At 43.4% G+C, this 21,620-nt stretch overlaps 1 protein-coding gene across 4 annotated transcripts in view; it reads left to right on the top strand.

The window, feature by feature from the left end:
- The first annotated feature begins 3,784 nt into the window (after positions 1 to 3,784).
- The window catches only part of Wasf2 (WASP family member 2), a 77,509-nt gene continuing 59,673 nt past the window's right edge, over positions 3,785 to 21,620 (top strand). For all 4 annotated transcript variants that reach the window (XM_029565211.1, XM_029565213.1, XM_029565214.1 and 1 more), the window contains exon 1: positions 3,785 to 3,982. The gene's annotated coding sequence lies outside the window, so the exon portion shown is untranslated. The remainder of the gene's footprint in view (positions 3,983 to 21,620) is intronic.

Consider the following 21,620-nt stretch of genomic DNA (forward strand, 5'->3'; position numbering starts at 1 on the left):
AGGTCTCTCCAGCCCTATTATTATTATTATTATTATTTTATTTATTATTTTTATTTTATGTGTATGTGTGTATTGCCTGCATGTAGGTAAGTGCCCTGTGTCGTGCAATGCCCAAGGAGGACAGAAGAGGCTGTCGGCTGTCAGATCCCCTGGAACTGCAGTTATAGACAGTTGTTAGCTGCCATGTGGGTGCTGGGATTCGAGCCCAGGTCTTCTGCAAGAACAGTAAGTGTTCTTAACTGCTAAGCCATCTCTCTAGCCCATTTTATTATTATTTTTAAAAAATATTTTATTGGGGCTGGAGAGAGAGCTCACCAGTTAAGAGCACAGGCTGCTATTACAGAGGACCTGGGTTCAATTCCCAGCGCCCACATGGTAATACACTCATACACATTTTTACTTTATGCACATGAACATACTGCTTGCATGTATGTAAGTGCACCCATGTTGTACAATGCCCTCAAAGGTCAGAAGAGGGCGTTGGATTCCCCTCGAACAGGAGTTACAGACAATTGTTAGCTGCCATGTGGGTGCTGGGATCAAATCTGGGTCCACTGCAAGAGCAATCAGTGCTCTCAACTGCTGAATCATCTCCCTAGCCCCCAAGTTTTTTGTTTAGTGAGACAGGGTTTCCTTGTAGCCCCAGTCCTGGAACTCACCATGTAGACCAGTCTGGCTTCAATTTCGAAGAGATCCGCCTGCCTCTGCCCCTTGAGTGCTGGTATCAAAGGCGCATGCCACCACTGTCTGGTCTAGTAATTTTTTTTTGTCTTTTTGAGACAGGGTCTCCCTGTAGCCCCAGCTGTCCTGGAACTCACTATGTAGACCAGGCTGCCTCTGCCTCCCAAGTGCTGGGATTAAAGGCATGTGCCACCATGCGTAATTTTTTTTTTTTTTAACGTGTGTGTGTGTGTGTGTGTGTGTGTGTGTGTGTGTGTGGTGCAGGTAGAGCCTGTGTGTGGAGTGGAAGTCAGAGGACAACTTGCAGGAGTTGGTTCTTTCCTTCTACCATGTGGATTCTGGGGATTGAACTCGGGTCCTCAGGCTTGGCAGCAAGCATGTTTACCTGCTAAGCCGTCTCAGTAATTTTTATTGACTGCATGGATCCATGAATGAATAAATAAGCACCAGGAGTTTTGCACACTCATTAATTCCTCCATTAACTCACTGAATCCTCACAACTGTTACACTTTCGAGAAGAAGTTGGTGAAGCACTGAGAGAATGAAAGAGGTGGAGGTAAGTTTCAATCTCACATCAGCCTGACCCTACAGCCACTGTCTTCTGCACAGCTGCCGTCTTTCATTCAACAGTCACACCAAGATTTAAACAGTCACTTGTCAGACTGAGTCTCCCAATTCAAGCCTGGGAGATAGCAACCTAGTACCCCTAGCCACTAGGGTCCTGTTGGCACTGCCTACTTGGCAGTGCCTGCCCTTCTGAGAGGGAAGGAAAAGAACTATCCTCAGTTCTATGGCCAGAGCAGCCCTTGGTGACCAAACAATTACAAGATGATTCTGTTTGGAGAGTGGACAGACCAGACCTGATCTAAATTCTGGCACCTGGCTGTCCCAGTGAGGGTCCATGGTGGCATCCTCATTCGGATTCTGCCTAGGTTGCTGACCTGCTGTGGGGAGGGAAACCTTGCACAGGTGACAAGATGTCTGGGAGCAAGAAATACAGGAACAGAAGCTGAAAAATACAGGTTTGAGTCCCTAGCTCCACCTGGTTCTTTTTTTTTTTTTTTTTTGGAGACAGGGTCTCACTATGTAGCTCTGACTGGCCTGGAACTCACTATGTGGGCCAGGCTGGCCTTGAACTCACAGAGATCTGCCTGCTTCTGTCTCTGCCTCCTGGTACTGAGATTAAAGGTGTGGGCCGCCTTGGTTTTTGAGACAGCCTCTCTCATTGTCCTGGAGTTTGATAAGTAGACTAGGCTGTCTGGCTAGTGAGCTCCAGAGATGTGCCTGTCTGCCTCAGTAACACTGGTATGACAAGTGTGCACCTTCATCCCTGTTTTAAATTTTTAAAAATTAAAAAAAATACTAATTTATTGAATGACACAAATTCAGTAAGAATTTGTGCTAGGATTATATATGATACCGAGTGCTAGGATCCGTCAAACCTGGCGTGGCACACACTTTTAATCTCAGCACTCAGGAGGCAGAGACAAGTGGATCTCTGTAAGATGGAGGCCAGGGGCTGGACAGATAGATGGCTCAGCGGTTAAGAGCACTTTATAAAAGGGGGATCTGTTAAAGAGGGAGGCAGGGGGTTGGACAGATAGATGGCTCAGCGGTAAAGAGCCTTTTAAAAATAAAAAAAAAAAAAAAGAAAGAAAGAAAAAAAAAAAAGATGGAGGCCAGCATGGTCTATATAGTGACTTCCAGGCCAGCTGTGGCTACAGGGAGACCGTCTCAAAAACCCCCAAGCCAACTGAACAAAACCCTCAAACCAAAAAATATTTAATTATTTTTAGTTATGTGTATGTGTACCTGTGTGTAGGCAGGTGCTCAATGAGACCAGAAATGTGGGGTTCCCCAAGAGCTGAAGTTATAGGGTGTTGTGAGGCATCTATTTGGGTGCTGGGAACAAATCTGAGTCCTTTGTAAGAGCAACAAGCACTCTAACCACTGAGCCACCTCCTCAGCCCCATTGTTTTTTAAACCTATGCTCTAGAGATACAGTCCTCATGCTTACAAAACAGCACTTTACCAACTGAGCTATTGCCCATCCTCTCCCTTTTATTGAAAAAAGTAAGTTTAATATACTGCAAAGGGAATGGGGACACATCATTTACAGAACTACCCAGTGTTCAATAAAGGTCATACAGAGTTGCTCTAGAATACTAAATGAGATAAACTGGATTTGTCACACGGTCACCCAGCTGTAGCCTTTTATTTTTAAAACTTATCTATTATTTTTATTTTATGTGTATGCGTGCATTGCCTGCATACAGAGGTCAGAAGAGTTATAACTGGAGTTATACACAGTTGTTAGCTGCCATGTGGGTGCTGGGATTCAAACCCCGGTCTTCTACGAGAACAACCAGTGTTCTTAACCGCTGAGTCATCTCTCCAAACCTCCAACAGCCTTTTATAACCACCTATCTACTTTGTTAGACCTGCGTCCTTGCAAACCCCCTTGGCCAGGGGTGTGGGGGTGTGGGGGTATGATGCAGACTTGCCTGAGCCTACTGCCCCCACTTTGCAGGACAAGTGAGAGGCAGGCAGATTCAGAAAGTAGTAAGGTGGCCGCGGAACTAGGAGTGGCGGCTCAGAACGAGCTCCCAGTCCCAAGAGCCGACCTTGCCCCACTAATCCCTTTGGGGCAAGGTGAAGCCTATGACTCACCCTCCCCACCCGACTCTTAGGCAGGCCTAGCACTAGGCAAGAAGAGACAAAACTATTTGCAACTCGAGGGGTGTCCACTGAAACTCCATAGGCTTCGCCCCTTCCTTTCAGCAAAAATACTGGCTTTCTGAGCTCTAGTAAAAAGAATGAGTCTTCCCACACGCGTTGGACGAGGTCTTGGATTTTCTCAGCTGATATTTCCCTACTCGGATTGAGGCGTCGATGGGCCTTTATTCCCCCCTCCCCCCCCCCGCTTCACTTGGTTTGCACGCCGCTGTTTACTCCGATTGCGGAAGTTGCTCGGGTGGAGTTCCCCGGATTGTATCTTTGAATACGTCTTTTGCGTAGTCATTTAACTGGCATCCACTCTGGCCGATCAGGTGGCTGGAAGCGCAGGGCGGGTGTGGCAGCGAGCCAATCAGAGCCACTAGTGGGGTGTGGCTCTGTCCCGGGGCGGGGCATCGCGTAATGGCGGACGCGGGCCGGTCGCGCGCGGTTGGGGGCGTAGCGCCTTGAGGAGGGTCCGGCAGGGTGGCTGCTCGTGAGCCGGTGGGCTGGAGCGCAGCTCGCTCGGACACCGGGCAGGCCGGCCGAGCCCTTCATGTCGCTGAGGGCAACTGCGCGAGCTCCGGTGAGCAACAAGTCCCCCTGGGCGGGCCGGGCCGGGAGGTGCGGAGGCCGGCTGGGCCGTCCCAGCGGAGCGGCGCGGGTCGGGGACTGGGCTGGCGCTGCTCTTGCGGTCGCTGAGGGTTCGCTGGGGCCTCGGATTCCCTCGCCGCCTCCGGGGGTCGGGGGGTGACCCTAAGGGCGCTTGGGAGACTCGGAAGAGCCGGCGAAAGTGTCATGACCTGTCATGTGTGCACTTGGGCAAGTCACTTCCGTCTTCGGTCCTCGGTTTACCATTTGTTAAAAAAAAACAAAAAAAAAAAACGAAGACATTGCAGAAGTGAGCTCTCGGGCAAGTTCTACCACCTCAGCCTGAGCCTCAGTTTCCAGTCTGAACCATGGAGTAATTGAGGCGCTTTTTGAGATCCCTAGCATGCTAAGTTGAGTGGGTAGGACTCGTGTGTGTGTGTGTGTGTGTGTGTGTGTGTGACAAATGTGTGCACAGCATGACCCGGACAGTGAAAGTTGCTATACAGGTGGTTGCTATCCAGATCGTGATGCAGTAGGGTCGGGTTCTTTTGGTCGTTTGAGATGGGGAAGTTTGATACAGTTCACAGAGGAGGAGGAGGAAATCCTTGGAGCCTTTTGGGACTAGGAGGGGAAGTGAAGCCCAGTAGTTCAGAAGAGGAGGACCAAGAAGAACGTTTATGGCTGCCCTACTATGTGCTAAACTTTAGGAATATGTTCTTGTTTAGTTTTTCCAGTTACCCTTGCAGATTTACAAGGTGAGGAAGCCAAGTTTCAGAGACTTTAAGTAACTTGCTTAGGGCCACAGAGTAATGTGCAGAGATTAGAACTGTGCTGGTATTTCCTCTGGGAATGGCTGGGTTCGGGGTAAGTCACTGCCCAACTTAAAAGATAGGGAAGTTTGACTTGTCACATGTAGGGAGGGGTCAAGCCTAGGAATTTGATTTCCCTTCTGTCTTGGAGACAGGCTAGGTCTTGATCTCTGGATGGTGAATAATAAGACCATCCCCTTCGCTTACTCTGTGAGTTGGAAAGAACCATATCTAAGTGTTAAAAGTTACTTTGAAATGTGTCATAACTTCAGAGAACTCAGTTTGAATCCTAGGCCAGTGTCCTGCAGAGGAAAGTTCACCAGCACTTAGTGTATAGACTTGATCTCTGGTTCAGGGTGGTACCATCTCTGCCTTTTTTCTTCACTATAAGAGGACCACTTTTTATTGGGAGAATTTTCCGTTTGTTCAGATTTCTTTGGATTCTTGGGTGAAAGTTTCAATAGCCTACCTATGATTAAGCTTCACATTTATTTCTGTCTTTGTGTTTGCCTCATCTTTTAGATAGTAGAAGCTTGGGGAAGGAGCTGGTTGGATGCTATAAATGTAGCCCTTAGTTTTTCTAAACTCTAGAGAGTTGGGTTAATCAAAAGAGTAGGTCCAGCTGTGGGTATTGTTCTCCTGTGTCAGTGATGGGGATGAAAATTGGAAGAGGAAGTTGCTGAGAAAGAGGGCGGTTCTTAGCGGTGGAGCCAATATGTATTTTCTTTGTTTAAAATTCTAAAACCAGAAAAGCAGCAGCTCAAGGAGGAAGGAAGGAAAGAATGTGAAACCTTCTTCCTGTGGAGAGCACGTTAAGAACTGTCCCTGCCCACGGCGGGCACCACCTTCACAGCAGGTATCAATGGGATGTGTTGGACTTTCAGAATAATTTTATCTTAAATCCTCCAAGATAAACTTTTAAAAAATATTTTTGTGACTGAGTTATCACTGATGATTCATTTCCCACCATACTTAGCAGTTCAGCCTTTGACTGTGTTTTAACTGATTTAAATCAGTGAGTTTTAACCTGATCTGACTTAGCTATTGGAGGATGCAAAGCCACCAATCATTTGAAAAATGTGGTTAAAAATTCTTTCTGGGGCTGGAGAGATGGCTCAGAGGTTAAGAACACTGACTGTTCTCGCAGAAGACCTGGGTTCGAATCCCAGCACCCATGTGGCGGCTAACAACTGTCCGTAACTCCAGTCCAGGGGATCCGACAGCCTCTTCTGTCCTCCACAGGCATTGCACAACACGAGTGCACTTACCTACATGCAGGCAATACATGCATATACATAAAAATAATAAATATTAAAAAAAAATTCTTTCTGATTTGTTTTTATTTTACATGTGTGAGTGTTTTTTCTGCATGTGTGTAAGTGCGCCTATGCATGCACTGTTCACTGAGGGTGGAAGAAGGTGTCAGGTACCCTGGACCTGAAGTAACCAACAAGTGTTCGCTGCCTCGTGGGTGTTGGAAATTGAACTTAGGTCCTCTATAAGAGCAACCAGTACTCTTAACCTGTGATCCATCTTTCTAGCTCATGTTTGGTTTTTGACATTTACTTATTTATAGCTATATTGTTTTAAGATTTTACTTTGTTGCACACATGAGTGCACTTACCTACATGCAGGCAAAACATTCATACAGCACTGGGCATGGTGGTGCACCCATTGGTCCCAGCACTCCGGAGGCAAAGGCAGGTGGATCTCTCTGAGTTCAAGGCCAGCTGGGGCTACAAGGAGACCCTGTCTCAAAAACAAATCAACCAAAAAAACCAAAACCAAAAAAAACCCAAAAAAACCCTAACGCTCATACACATACATTAAAAAAAAAATTATTATTTTAATTTTATGTGTATGAGTGTATTGGCTGTGTGTATGTGAGTGCACCAGTGTCGTGCAATGCCACGGAGGTCAGAAGAGGGCTTCTGATTCCTCTGGAACTGGAGTTAAGGACGGTTTGTAGCTGCCACATGGGTGCTGGGAATCGAACCCAGATCCTCTGCAAGAGTAGTCAGTGCTCTTAACCGCTGAGCCATCTCTCCAGCCCCGTATAAAATTTTTAAAAATGTTTTTTATCTGTATGTATGTGAATATGTGCTCCTGAGTGCATGTTTCCATGGAGGCCAGAGGCTTCCGATCTCAGGGCTCAAGTTACTGGGCTTTGTGAGCCACCTGACATGGATGCTGGGAATCTGACTTGGGTGCTCTTCTAAGAGCAATATGCACTGTTAACTGCTGAGCCAGCTCTCTTGTTCCTGTATTCATCTGCCTATCTATCATCTCTCCGTCCGTCCATCCATCCATCCATCCGTCATAGATCTCTCCCTGTAACTCAGACTTGCCTTGAACTCAGTATCTTCCTGTCTCAGCCTCCCAAGTGTTGGGATTACAGACATGGGGCACTGCCACACCTACTTGGTTTTTTTTTTTTTTCCTGTCTTTTTGAGACAGGGTCTCCCAGGAGCCCCAGCTGGCCTGGAACTCACTATGTAGACCAGGCTGGCCTTGAACTCACAGAGATCTGCCTGCCTCCCAAGTGCTGGGATTAAAGGCATGTGCCACCATGCCCAGCTTACCTACTTGTTTTTTTTAAAGCCCTGGCTGACCTGGCACTTACTGTGTAGAGAACAAGGCTGGCCTTGAATTCACAGAGATCTGCCTGCCTCTGCCTCCCAAGTGCTGAGATTAAAGGCATGGACCACCACTCCTAGATAGATTCCCCCCCAATCCTTTTTTTTTTTTGAGACAGAGTCTCCTTGTAGCACCAGATGACTTAGAACTCACTATGTAGACCAGACTGGCCTCATTTTCTCAGAGATAACCTTCCGCTGTTTTCCAAATGCTGGGATTATGGGCATACACCATCACTCCTGGATTTTTATTATTTTTTTAAATTTTATGTGTATGAGTGTATTGCCTGCATGTAAATGTATCTGTGTCATGCCAGAAGAGGGTGTTGGATCCTCTGGAACTGGAGTTATGTAGGGTTGTTAGCCACCATGTGGGTGCTGGGAACCAAACCTGGGTCCTCTGCAAGAGCAGCCAGTGCCCTTAACCACTGAGCCATCTCTCCAGCCCTACTCCTGGCTTTTAGATTTTTAAATTATGTGTGTCTGTGTGTGGGTATGCACATGTGAGTGTGAGTGCAGGTGAAGACCAGAAGAGGGTGTCAGTTGGAGTTATAGATGGCTATGAGCCACCCAGTGTGGGTGCTAGGAACTGAACTCTGGTTCTGGTAACAAGTGCTCTTAACTACTGAGTCATCTCTTTAGCCCCTGTTAAGTATTTACTTATTTATTTATTTTATTTTACTATTTTTTAATGTTTTTAAAAAAGTTTTTTTGATTTATTTGTTTTTATGTGTATGAGTCTATTGCCTGCATGTAAGTGCACCCATGTCGTGCAGTACCTGAGGAGATCAGAAGAGGACCTTGGATTTCCCTGAAACTAAAGTTATGGACAGTTGTTAGCCATCATATGGGTATTAGGAATTGAACCCAGGTCCTCTGTAAGAGCAGCCGGTGCTCTTAACTGCTGAGCCAGCTCTCCAGACTTCCCATTGTTTTCTGTTTTTTTTTTTAATGCTCCCCCCCCCCCCCCCGTTTTTTTTTTTTTTTTTTTTAAAGCCCCCCCCCCCCCCCGGTTTTGTGTATATGATATTGCTAAGACATTGAATTTACTGCATGTGAAGGTCTGTCCATACGAATTTTCAGTTTTGGTTCTATGTATATTTTAAGATGATTTAACTTTCATTAACTCATACACTAGTGAATGGTACCTTATTCAAAATCCTTGAGGCCAAAGGGGGAAGAAGTTCTTGGGGTCAAATGTGTTTTTGAATTTAGAAATTGGGGACTTTAGAAAAGAACTATGGCCCTTGTACAGTATTTCTCTTTTTTTTTTTTTTTTTTTTTTGTGGTACTAGGGATTGAATCTAGAGTCTTGTACATACTAGTACTCTACCACTGAACCGTATTCCCTACCCCTGGAATTATGTATTATGTAATACTCTAGAGAGGTCTGGTCCAGCACCTTGTACTCAAATACAGGACAATTTGAATAGTAACATCTTTGAATGCTAATACCGAGAAAAGTAAACATTTATAAACTAATGTCATTTCTCATTGGGTTTTACCACCACATGAATAATGAGAAACTTGCTTCTCAAAGTCTTTTAGATTTTAGAATCGAAGTGAAGGGATTGCGAGCCTCCAAAGACAAGATATGTAAGATGGGGAAAAAAAGGAAGGAAAAATATTTTATAACCAAGTTAATTTCAGAGCCTTAAAAATGCTGTTTTATAGAAAACATGCTTTTGTTTTCTGTCATGCTCTTAATTAAAACGTGACTTTTGTTCCTTTTCTCCAAGTATCAAAATGTATCTTAGTATTCTCTCTAGTCTGTTTGAGATGTTAAAATGACACCCTCCACCGTTTCTTTATTTGTGGTGCTGGTGATGGAACAACACCATTCTGTATGGGAGGCAAATGCACTTTACAACTGAGCTACTCGCCAGGCCTCACTTTCCCCACCTCTTTTGTAAATAGTAATTTATAGGCTCTTTGTTCCTCTTGTTTTGTTTAGCAATTGAGAGAAACTTACATTTTTCCATATAATTGAGAGAAAGACTAATTAGGTATGGATCTGTGATTCATGTGAGGTAGTCACTAATAGGATTTTATTCTGTTTTTGCTATTTTGAGAAAGGGCTTGCCTGGAGCTAACTCTATAGCCAGGGATGACCATGAACTCCTGATCCTTGTACCACCATCTCCCAAGTGCTGGGATTGCAGGCTTGTGCCACCATGACCAGCTCATTGGTGCTGGGGATTGAACCCAGGGCCTCATGCATGCTAGACAAGCATTCTATCAACTGAACTACATCCTCAGTCCTATTATATGTGTGTATCCTTAGCTTTCTTGAGATACCTCTGCTATAGAGTGAGGTTTAGTGGTATTGTTTGAGGGTGAAGAATTTCTTCTCTTTACAAGAAACTCCAATGACAAGATTTGAAGAATTTTGTCTTTTAGAAGACTATGTAGCCACTGTGTTTGAAGGCTTTAGTTTGTCTTCCTACCTGGATGGCTCCATAGTTCCTGAGAATAAAGCCTGGACAATAGAAAGGAAAGAGTGTGGGACACTGGATTGGAAGCTGCAAGTGGAGTTGATATAGGATTAGACTAGGGAATAGGAGCAGTTTTTATCCTGATTACCCAGCTTCTATTTCAAAGGCACTGATACTATTGTAGAATTACAAAGCAGTGAACTAGCACCCTAGATTCCAAGATCCTCTTGTGATTCTGGGTAAATTCTAGAAGTCAGGTAACTGTGTCTTTTATTTCTTTTGCATTAAGTAATTCCTAAAGGCCAGACTTTCAAGCTGGTTTTATATCATAATTTTCCATAACAAATGTGCTTGTGTGGCATGGGAGCTCTGTGGGAGCTCTGTTGTTAATACATAGCCAGATTGAGAATTGTTTATCTCATTTATTGTTATTGTGTGTGTGTATGGTGAGTGTGGGTACATGTGTGCCATTGCACATATGTGGAGGTCAGAGAACAGTTTTTGGAAGTTTTTCTACTATGGAATCTGGGGATTGAATTTACCTTGTTATGTTTGCCCTGTAAGAGTTTTTAACCTGCTGACCCTGAGAGATCGTTGATCTATCCATCCCCACTCCCCCTTTCAACAGGGTCTTCCTGTAGCCTCAGCTGGTCTGGAACTTGCTATGTAGACCAGTCTGGCCTTGATCTCAATAGAGATCTGCTGTTCCCTGCCTCCCAAGTGCTGAAACTAAAGGTCTGTGCCACCATGCTTGACTTGACATCTGTGCTATTAAAAGAAGACACATAAAGTTGTAGTTTGGTTGAGTCTCCAACATGACACAAGTAACAATCAGTGCTCCATGGCTCTTTGTTGACGGAATAACTGAATGGCTCCTTGTTTGGGAAGGGGAGTGTAGGCTATGAAATAAGATGCTTTTTGCTCATCCTTTAAAGCTGATTTAAGACACCGTCTACTCCCTAATGCATTCTCTTCTAGTTTTCTTTCAGTTACTATGAATAAAAATCAACTTGGGGAGGAAAGGGTTTATTTGACTTACAGCACAGTTCATCAGGGCAGGCCTGTAGATAGGCTGCTTACTGGCTTACTCCCTGGCCTGAGCTCAGCCTTCTTTCTTTCTTTCTTTCTTTCTTTCTTTCTTTCTTTCTTTCTTTCTTTCTTTCTATATTTTATTATTTTAATTTTATGTGTATGAGTGTATTGCCTGCATGTATGTAAGTGCACCCATGTCGTGCAGTGCCTACAGAGGTCAGAAGAGGGCATGGAATTCCCCCAAATGTTTTGGACATTTGTTAGCTGCCATGTGGGTGCTGAGAATCGAACCCAGGTCCTCTGCAAGAGCAGCTAATGCTCTTAACCACTGAGCCATTTCTCCAGCCCCCGGCCTGCTTTCTTATAGAACACAGGACCACCTGCCAAGGGGTGGCACTGCCCACAGTGGGCTGGGCCCTCCCACATCACTTAATAATCAAGAAAATGCCCTGCAGGTATGGCCACAGGCCAATCCAGTGGAGACAATTCCTCATTTGAGATTCCCTTTTCCCAGGTGTGTCAAGTTGACAACTAAATATCTATCACACTTTCTCTGAGAGAAGCTAACGGACAGTCTATTTTTTCCCCCTTGTTAAAGCGTTGGCCAGAGAGTCAAAACTGAGTCAGACAAGATATAAATCTCCCCTGATCTTGAGCTTCTTAAGCACAGGACCTAACATTTTTTCCTTCAAGTAATGGAGATTGGGCCCAGGGCCACATACATGCTACACAAGTGCCATACGATTAAGCCATATCCTCAGTCCTTGTGTTGTTTATTCTTGTACCACCAATGTACAGCATACCATATAGGCTTAATAGAGCTGATAGTGCATAAATTGTTTCTGTTTTCTTCTGCTTCTTTTCTTTAGATAGGCTGTCACTCTGTGGCCCAGGCAAGCACTGAACTCTTGATTCTCCTGCTTCATTTCATGTACTACCATGTCCCTGGCTTCCCCAGCTTCATTTTTGTGAGTTCCTCTTAATTCCATTTCATGATTAGATTAGAAATTTCAATGGCCCCCTCTGGATGCCAATAGCAGTGTGACATCCTCCCGCAGTATGATACCCAGAAATATCTCTAGACATTGTTACATGTGCCCTAGGAGCAAAGTTGCCCCTGTGGAGGACCACTGTGTTACAGGAATGGGGATGTGTAGAGGGGAGTGAGCACTGTCTCAGATGGATCTCCTGCTGTCTTCCTTCTGGTTACACAGTCTCCTGCCTTTGGCCTTGGCTGAGAAAAAGAGGGAGATCAGGAAGTGACAGCTTTAGAATAGCCACATTATTTTTATTCTGTTCAAATTTTATTTTATCAAGTTAAAATATATTAGAGTAGCGCAGATTCTGAATTATTTATGTAGATCTATGTAAATTCAATTTCTTATCACTGATTAAGATTAGATGGATAAAGAACTAGTAGAATATTACTACCATTCATGAAAGACTCAGAAAACCTCATAGTGGGAAAGGTTAGCACCTAAAGATCAACCAGCATTGCTTTTTCAAGGAATTGGTAGAAACTTTTAGGATTCTTCTTTGCTGAGTTTTAAGTTTTATGGCTAAGGTGAATCTTTTGTTGTCCTTGCTTAGTTACTCTGTAGCTCTAAAAAACATGTTCAGAGCTGGGGAAATGGCTCAGCTGGTAAAGGCACTTGCCACCAAACCTGAAGGGTTCAGTCTGGGACTGTCCTGGTTCATTTCCATTGCTGTGATTAAAATACCCTGATGGAAAACAACTTAGGGGAGAAAGGGTTTGCTTTCCCTCACAATTCTCAGTCACAGTCCATCAGGGCAGGAACTTAAAGTAGCTAGATACATCCACAGTGGAGACAGAGAATGCATGCTTCTATTGTGTAGCTCACTTTCTTTACTCCCACATAGCTCAGGACCAAAGTCAGGAAATAGTGCTGCCCACGGTGGACTGGGTGGTCCTACATCAGTTAACGAAATGGAGACACTCCCCACCGACATGCTCACAGCCACCCTGATCCATAGTCCTTCACTGAGATTCTCTTCCCAGTGAGTTCAGATTGGGTCAAGTTGACAGAAATAAGCATCATGGGATCCACGTGGTAGGAGAGAACTAACTCCTATAAGTTGTCTTCTGACCTACAGAGAGAGAGACAGAGAGAGAGAGAGAGAGAGAAAAAGAAATAAGTAAAATACAATAAAACAAGTTTAGCTAATAAACATGCTTTTCTATGATTGATTTATTTATTTATATAAAAAAATTTATTTAAATCCACCCGCCTCTGCCTCCCAGGTGCTGGGATTAAAGGTGTGTGCCACCATGCCCAGCTCTAGCCTTTATTTTTTAAACAAAATTTAAAATATTTTCTTTTGGGGGGGGCTGGAGAGATGGCTCAGCAGTTAAGAACACTGACTGTTCTTGCAGAAGACCTGGGTTTGAATCCCAGCACCCACATGGCAGCTAACAACTGTCTGTAACTCCAGTTCCAGGGGATCTGACAGCCCCTTCTGTCTTCTGTGGGCATTGCATGACACAGGTGTGCTAACTTACATGCAGGCAATACATGCATACACATACAAATAATAAAATATTTTTAGAATATTTTACATTTTATTTATTTGTGTGTGTGTGCTTGTGCACATGTATTGTGGGTGGGCTGCATGTGCTACAGCACACATGGAGATCAAACTATAACTTTCAGGAGTTCTCTCTACTATGTGGGTCTTTGGGGATCAAACTCAAGCCCTCAGGCTTGGCAGCAAGCCATCTTTACCCAGTTGGCTGTGTTTTGTGACGAATGGATTGGTACAGGCAGTGGTGTTTGGTTCCTGTGGGCATTCATAAATTGATGACAAGGCAGCAGTGACTTGTGAGAACTTGGCTGTTTGGGTCAGTCCTCTAGCAGGAATGTCCAACCTTTTGACTTCTTTGGGGCACAATGGATGAAGAAGAATTGTGTTGGACTGCACATTAAATACGTAAAATAATGAAAGCTGAGGAGCAAAGAAGGGTCTGTGTACAGTTTTTGTGATAATCACCACCATAGATAAGCAAAAACATCCTCATATAATTATGCAGTACTCCATTTAGAGGGACTTAAAATTGACAGGCAGATCTAAAGTATTTTGAGGCGTGGGGTGGGGTGTGTGGCGTGTGCATGTGGAAGTCAGAGGACTGTTTGTAGCAATCGGTTCTCTTTCTCTTTCCACCATGTGGGTTTTGAGGGTTGGACTCAGGCTTGGTAGCAGGTGTCCTTTCTGGCTGAGCCATCTTACTGACTCAGGTTTGTGATCATTAATAAAGAAAATGAGGGCAAACTGGCCAAAAGAAAAAACTTTAAAAAATAATAAATTTGTTTAAATACTCCAAATATAAATAAAATAGTTTAATAAAGTACAAATAACTGTAAAGATGGAAGAAAGCATAGGCAATTTCTTTTTTACAATTTAAAAAAATATTTTGTTTACTATTTTAATTTAGTGTATGAGTATATTGCCTGCATGTGTGTAAGTGTACCCATGCAGTGCCCTTGGAGGTCAGAAGAGGATGTGGGATCTCCCGGAACTGGAGTTAGGATGGTGCTGGGAATCGAACCCAGGTCCACTGCAAGAGCAGTCAGTGCTCTTAACCGCTGACCAACTATTTAGCCCCCCAATCTCATTTTTTTTTAAATGTAAATATTCGCCGGCCATAGTGGTGCACACCTTTAATCCCAGCACTTGGGGGGCAGAGGCAGGTGGATCTCTGTGAGTTCAAGACCAGCCTGGTCTACCTAGTGAGTTCCAGGCCAGCTGGGGCTACTGAGAGATCCTGCCTCAAGAAGACCAAAAAAAAAAAAAAAGTAAATTTTCATTGTTTAAAATGTGTTTCCTTCATCTGTTACCTTTACTACCTTAGGCCAAGCAGTGTTCTTGAATAAATATAATAATTCTATTCTATCACATGTAAATGTTATATCAGATACAGAGGACAAAAGAAAATAAAAGTCAAATCCAGATCATGATAGCGAATAGTTTTAATAGGATCCAGGAGTTTCTTTATTATTGGTTTTACTGGCTAGACTCTCCTGAAGACTGTTCTTCTGTCTGCTACTCAGCCTCATTTACATCAGATCCTAGGAAACATTTCCAACAACTTGCATGAATATGTGGCCCTCCATATGTATAGAATGTGATGCTTGGCCAACAAGGGGAACTGTGAAAAAGCTCCCAGAAAACCTTCATTCTCCACTGAACCTCCTGCTAGGCAGATCAGTGATAAGCACTCCAGTGATTGTGGAGAGTTTAGAATGCTGCAGGTCCAGAGCCTGATTTATCTGGGGCCATCTTTAGCACCTAAATAGCTACTTCTTGTCCACCTTGGTGTCTGACTTAACACCCTGTGACTAACAGATATGTGTACCAGGTTGGCCTCGATTTCATGGAGATCTGTGTGCCTCTGCCTCCAGAGTGCTGGCAGGCTGAACACTGAGTTCCAGGCCAGTCAGGGCTACATAGTAAGACTCTGTCTCAAAAAGCAAAGAACAAAAATAAGATACAGGGGGACTGGAGAGATGGCTCAGCAGTTAAGAATACTGGTTCTTGCAGAAGACCTAGGTTTGAATCCCAGCACCCACATGGCAGCTAACAGCTGTCCATAACTCCAGTCCCAGGGGATCCGACAGCCTCTTCTGACCTCTGTGGGCATTGCACAACACGGGTGCACTTACCTACATGCAGACAATACACGCATACACATAAAAATAAATAAAATGCTGGACATGGTGGTACATGCCTTTAATCCCAGCACCGGGGAGGCAGAGGCAGGCAGATTTTTGTGAGTTCTAAGCCAGCCTGGTGTACATAGTGAGTTCCAGGACTGCTGGGGCTACAGGGAGACCCTGTCTCAAAAAGACCAAAAAATAAATTTAAAAAAAAATTAAAAGATACAGAAATTATTGAGGACATAGTGACATCAGTCAACCTCTGGTTTCCACACAGGAGCACACATGTACATACATGTATATATGTTCATATACCACACACACATAGATACATACACCAAAAATCGCTAAAGCAATTTTCTTTGTTAATTGTTAAAATATCTGGCAAGCAGGGACTGGAGGATAGCTCAGTGAGTAAGAGCACTGGCTGCTCTTGCAGGAGACCCTGGTTTGATTCCCAGCACCCACATGATGGCTATCAGCCATCTGTAACTCCAGTTCAAGGCGATCCAACGCCCTCTTCTGATTTCTGCAGGCATTGCGTGACACAGGTCACAGGTGCACTTGCATGCAGGCAATACATTCCATACATAAAATGAAAATAAATTTTTTTTCCTGTCTTTTTGAGACAGGGTCTCCCTGTAACCCCAGCCGTCCTGGAACTTACCCACGTAGACCAGGCTGGCCTTGAACTCACAGAGATCTACCTGCTTCTGCCTCCCGAGTGCTGAGATTAAAGGCATGTACCACCACACCCGACTGAAAATAAAATATTAAAAAAAATTCTGACAAGCACTCTTCCAATTGAGCTATATCCCCAGCCATATATTACTTTTATTGTAAAAATTGACAGAGAAATAGGAAGTACGGCTTGGGCCCTTCCACATCTTAGCTGCTGATTTAGTTTGCCAGCCATAAAGTGTGAAGAGAGGTGCATGAGGTGCTGCCAGATGTGGCAGTCGTTTTAGTAGTCAAATAAGGATTTCTGTCTTCTAAATAGTATTAAACACCTGTCATTTGCAATGGCAAGTTAAAACATTGAGGAATCACTGTTTCACTCACCAAGTCAACACAAGCACATGCAATGTCAGATAGTGCCAGTTCAATTGCACATGAAAGGACACACTGAAAAGTGCATGCTACTGTAAAACTGAAGCCATACATGCTTACCAATAGCAAGAGTATATATATGGTTATTTTTATGGCATCACAAGGTAACATTATCATCTACAAAGTTCGTGTCAAGAACTGTGCAATCGAGTTACCAAAAAAATAGAGAAAAGATTCCCTAATGTTTTAAGTAAATTTACAATTTTGTGTTGGGCCAAGTTTATGGCTATCATAGGCTGTGGACTGGGCACCCCTGCTCTACCGTACAACATCATCATTCATGTCTAAGCCACCATTAAGGTGAAGTTGAATGAATGTTTTTTTTCCCTGTTTCATTTGAAGTTATGAATGGTACTCTAGAAAATTTAAATGTATAGTCATGAATAGTATCTCAGAATAGTTACCATTTATGCAAATGAAACACACTTCTTAACTTAGAAACCAAACAGCATTGAATTAGAAAAGAGAAGAATAGAAACAAGGGTTGTTGAATGCCTACAGTGGAAATACAGAAGTATGTGAGAACAAATTTGCTTTTCATCATGACTTCTAGATTTATAAAAATAAACAGTTTGAGATTGATGATGAGGCTATTAAACTTTGCTTATGATACTTCTTTTCAAGCTGTTTTTTCCTTCTCTGGTAAAATGTGAGCAAGTCTGAAATGTACATTCAGTTGTGAGATTAATTGCAGTTGAACAAAATCAAGTTTCTTATTTTCAGGGTGTAGATGCACTTTTCAGAAAGTTGCAGTTCATTTTAGCTCCAATTTGAGTGTGTATATGCACCCATGTTTATTACACACATATATCTGGTATAATTTGCATGAAATTCAAATTCTGTAGTTGATAGAATCAAATAACAAGAGCAGTTCTTTGGCTCTCAAGTATTTAGAACTACCGCCCCCCCCCATGATGCCATTGTTCTAGCTTCTAGGGTATAAAGAACTCTCCCTCCCAGCCAGGCGTGGTGGCATATGCCTTTAGTTATAGCACTTGGGAGGCAGAGGCAGGCTGATCTCTGAGTTTGAGGCCAGCCTGGTCTACATAGTGAGATAGCGAGTTCCAGGCCAGCTGGGGCTACAGGGAGACGCTCTCTCAAAGATTAAAACACAGACACACACACACAAACAACAAACAAACAAGAATTCTCCCTCAGAACAGGTCTTTTGGGCTGGAAAGATGGTGCAGTGGTTAAGAACATGTATTGCCCCAGAGGACTAGATTTTGGTTCTCAGCACCCATGTCAGGTGACTTATAATCACCTGTAACTCCAGCTTCAGATCTGACATTGTGGCCTCCACAGGCACCAATACTCACATGCACGAACACACACACACACACAATTAAAAATAATACAATTTAAAACAAAAAGCTGAAAGGTCTTTTACAATTTAAAATTTTTTCATCTATTTTTCTGTTTTGTGATACTGGGATTGAACTTAGAGCATCCTTTGTGCTAGGCATGTGTTCTGATACTATATCCCCAGTTATTTTAGCCTTGAACTCACTCTGTAGTCCAGCCTGGCCTTGAGCTTGGAGTCTTCCTGCTTCAGCCTCCCAAGGAACTAGGATTGAGGCCTGTGCTACCAGGCCTGGCTTCTAAACAGATCTTAAGAAATTGTTTAACTATGTAGAAAGCATTGGGCCATACTTAGTAGTATTTCCTCCCATTGACAGTTGGGAACTATAGATTCCTAATGCGAAAAACATCTATGGATTTCTGAGACCAACTTTGCCCTGCTCTGTTTTAAAGTTCCCTCAGCCTTCAATGGATGGATGATTATATATATATTGGTCTTTTTGAGACAGGGTCTCCCTGTAGCCCCAGCTGTCCTGGAACTCACTATGTAGACCAGGCTGGCCTTGAACTCACAGAGATACGCCTGCCTCTACCTCCTGAGTATTGGTTTTAAAGGCGTACCACCACGCCTGGCTAATGGATGATATTTGGCAAGGCACAGTGCTCCACTTTGATATATTCTGTTATGGTTAGTCCCCCTACTTGAGATAAACTATATTAGTAGGTATATTTTATATTTTCTAATGTACGTATGTTCAGAGATAAACCTCAAAATTCCAAAGTCACTCAACTCATGTATAGCAAACTTTAGACTGAAACTGCCCCCCCTCCCCACTTCCCGCTCCCTTTCTTTCCTTTTTTTTTTTGAGATAGGGTTTCATCTAACCCAGGCTGACCTGGAACTTGGTATTAGCTGAGGGTGACCTTGAATTTCTTCTTTTTTTTTTTTTTTTGAGACAGGGTTTCCCTGTAGCCCCTGGCCTGACATTCACTATATAGACCAAGCTGGCCTTGAACTCACAGAGATCTGCCTGCCTGTCTCCCAAGTGCTGGGATTTAAGGCATGTGCCACCTCCGGCTCTTTTTTATTTTTAATTTCTTTTTATTTTATTTTAATTTTTTGGCTTTTTAAATTTATTTTTTTCCTCCCCCAATTCCCAGCTTTTTAAATTTTTTAGTATATATGACTGTATTGCCCGCATATATAAATGCACCCATATCCTGCAGTGCCTGAGGCGCTCAGAAAAGGGTATCGGTTTGCCTGAAACTGGAGTTACTATAACAGTTGTTAGCCACCATGTGGGTGCTGGGAATCGAACCCTGGTCCTCTGCAAGAGCAGCAGTGCTCTTAACTGCTGAGTCATCTCTCCAGTCCCCCAGCTGATGTTTTTAAAATGTACATGTTATATATTGTGAAGTGAATGGAAACACAAGCATATACTTAGATATTTTGATAACTGTGTAGCTAACACTGTATTCAAGAGATAGAATAAGGAGCTGGGATGTGATGAAGTGGTTAAGAACACTTGCTGCTGTAGCAGAGGACCCGGGTTCCATTCCCAGCATTCATGTCAGGCGGCTCACAACTGCCTGCAACTCCTGTTCAGGGGGATCTAATGTCTTCTTGCCTCTGTGGATAAGCATGCACATGGTACATATAGATAGACTCAGGCACACACATGTACACATTAAATAAATTGATCTTTTTTTTTGTCTTTTATGAGACAGGGTCTCCCAGTAGCCACAGCTGGCCTGGAACTTGCTATGTAAACTCACAGAGATCTGTCTGCCTCTGCCTCCTGAGTGCTGGGATTAAAGGCATGCGCCACCACACCCGGCTAATAGATCTTTAAAAAAAAAATTTTATTATTTTTATTTTGTGTGTGTGCATGTAATTGCCTGCATGTAGTTAAGTGCACCGTGTCGTGCAATGCCTGCAGAGGACAGAAGAGGCTGTCGGATCACCTGGAACTGGAGTTATGGACAGTTGTTAGCTGCCATGTGGGTGCTGGGATTTGAACCCGGGTCTTCTGCAAGAACAGTCAGTGTTCTTATCTGCTGAGCCATCTCTCCAGCCCAAATAAATAGATCTTAAAGAAAAAAAAAAAAAAAGAGTAAAGCTGAGTGTGGGAATGCGTGCTTTGGGAGGTGGAGGTACAAGGGTCATGAGTTTGAGGCCAGCCTGGGCTATATAGAAAGACCCTGTTTAGCTCTGCTACTAACTAACCTCTTAAAAGAGAATATTTCTTATATTTCTATAGTCCTCTAAAGCTCCCTTATGCCTCCTTCCAGTCAATTACTACCATTTTATAGACAACTACCATTTTATAGACAACCATTGTTCTGATTTTGATTCCCACATAGTAATTTCACCTGTTCTTGAAACATATCGTATGTAATCTTTTGTGTCTGACAGTTTCTGTTCAACATAATTTTGAGATCTGTCCATGCTGATGTGTGTATTAGTATGAATCCATCTTTTTTTTTGTTTTTTGAGACTGGCAGAGCCGCCTCCTTGGCCTTGCGGAGGCACTTGTTTTTATGGATGCGTCTTTTAATGCATATCTTGAGTTCTTAGGAACTAGCTGTAGATCCAAATTTAATTATTTATGTAATCATATCCTCTCTGTGTGTGTGTGTGTGTGTGTGTGTGTGTGTGTATGTTTGTATTTTGAGGCAAGGTCTCGCTATGGAGCCCTTTGTGGCCTAGAACTCACAGTGTAGACCAAACTGGCCTGGAATTCATAGACAAGCTTCTAGATCTGCCTCCTAAGTACTGGGATTACAGATGTGCACCACCATATCCAGCTTTTTAAATCTTCAGTGTGCTCAGGCCTTCATGCATTATTAGGTGTGTGCTCTAACACTGAACTATGCCCTCAGCTCGCACATCAGTTTTGTTTTTTTTTTACTTTGGTATTTGCATGCAATTTATTTCTCTTTCCTAATATTTATCTTAAGAATCTTGTTGAAGCGGCTGAAGAGATGGCATAGCAGTTAAGAGCACTGGCTGCTCTTGCAGAAGACCCGGGTTCCTAGCACCCACACGGTGGGTAACAATTGTAGGTAACTCCAGTTCCAGAGGATCTGACACCCTCTTCTTGCCTCCGTGGGCATTGCATGACACAGGTACACTTACATACATACATGCAGGCAATACAGGCATACACATAAAAAAAATCTTGTTGAAATTAAAAATAATGCATGTTCATTGCTACAAATTATACAAATCAAAGCAGAGAGTGACTGTTTCTTCACACTTTCGTTTTTGCCTTTTTCCAGTTATGAAAATAATGAGTGCTCTTTGCTGGATTCCAATGTCAGGAAGAGAATTCTCCTGTCACAGCTGGGCGTGGTTGCTCACACCTGTAAGCTGAGCACTCAGGTGCTGGAGATAGGAGAAGACAAAGAACAGGAAGGAGCTACCTCTAATTGGACCAGTTTGTTTTGGGGGTGATGATTCAGGGTCTCACTCAATAGTCCAGGGTTTCCTAGAGCTTACTATGTAGCCGAAGCTGGTCTCCAATTCTCTGATTTCTCAACCTCAGCCTTCAAAATACAAGGATTACAGTCCTGAGCCACTATGACCAGATTATCCCATGAATAACATTTTGGTGCAGTACCCCCCCCCCCCCA

This window comes from Nannospalax galili, unplaced genomic scaffold (genome assembly GCF_000622305.1).
Source record: "Nannospalax galili isolate Female #2095 unplaced genomic scaffold, S.galili_v1.0 scaffold1798, whole genome shotgun sequence".
Classification (NCBI taxonomy): Eukaryota; Metazoa; Chordata; class Mammalia; order Rodentia; family Spalacidae; genus Nannospalax; species Nannospalax galili.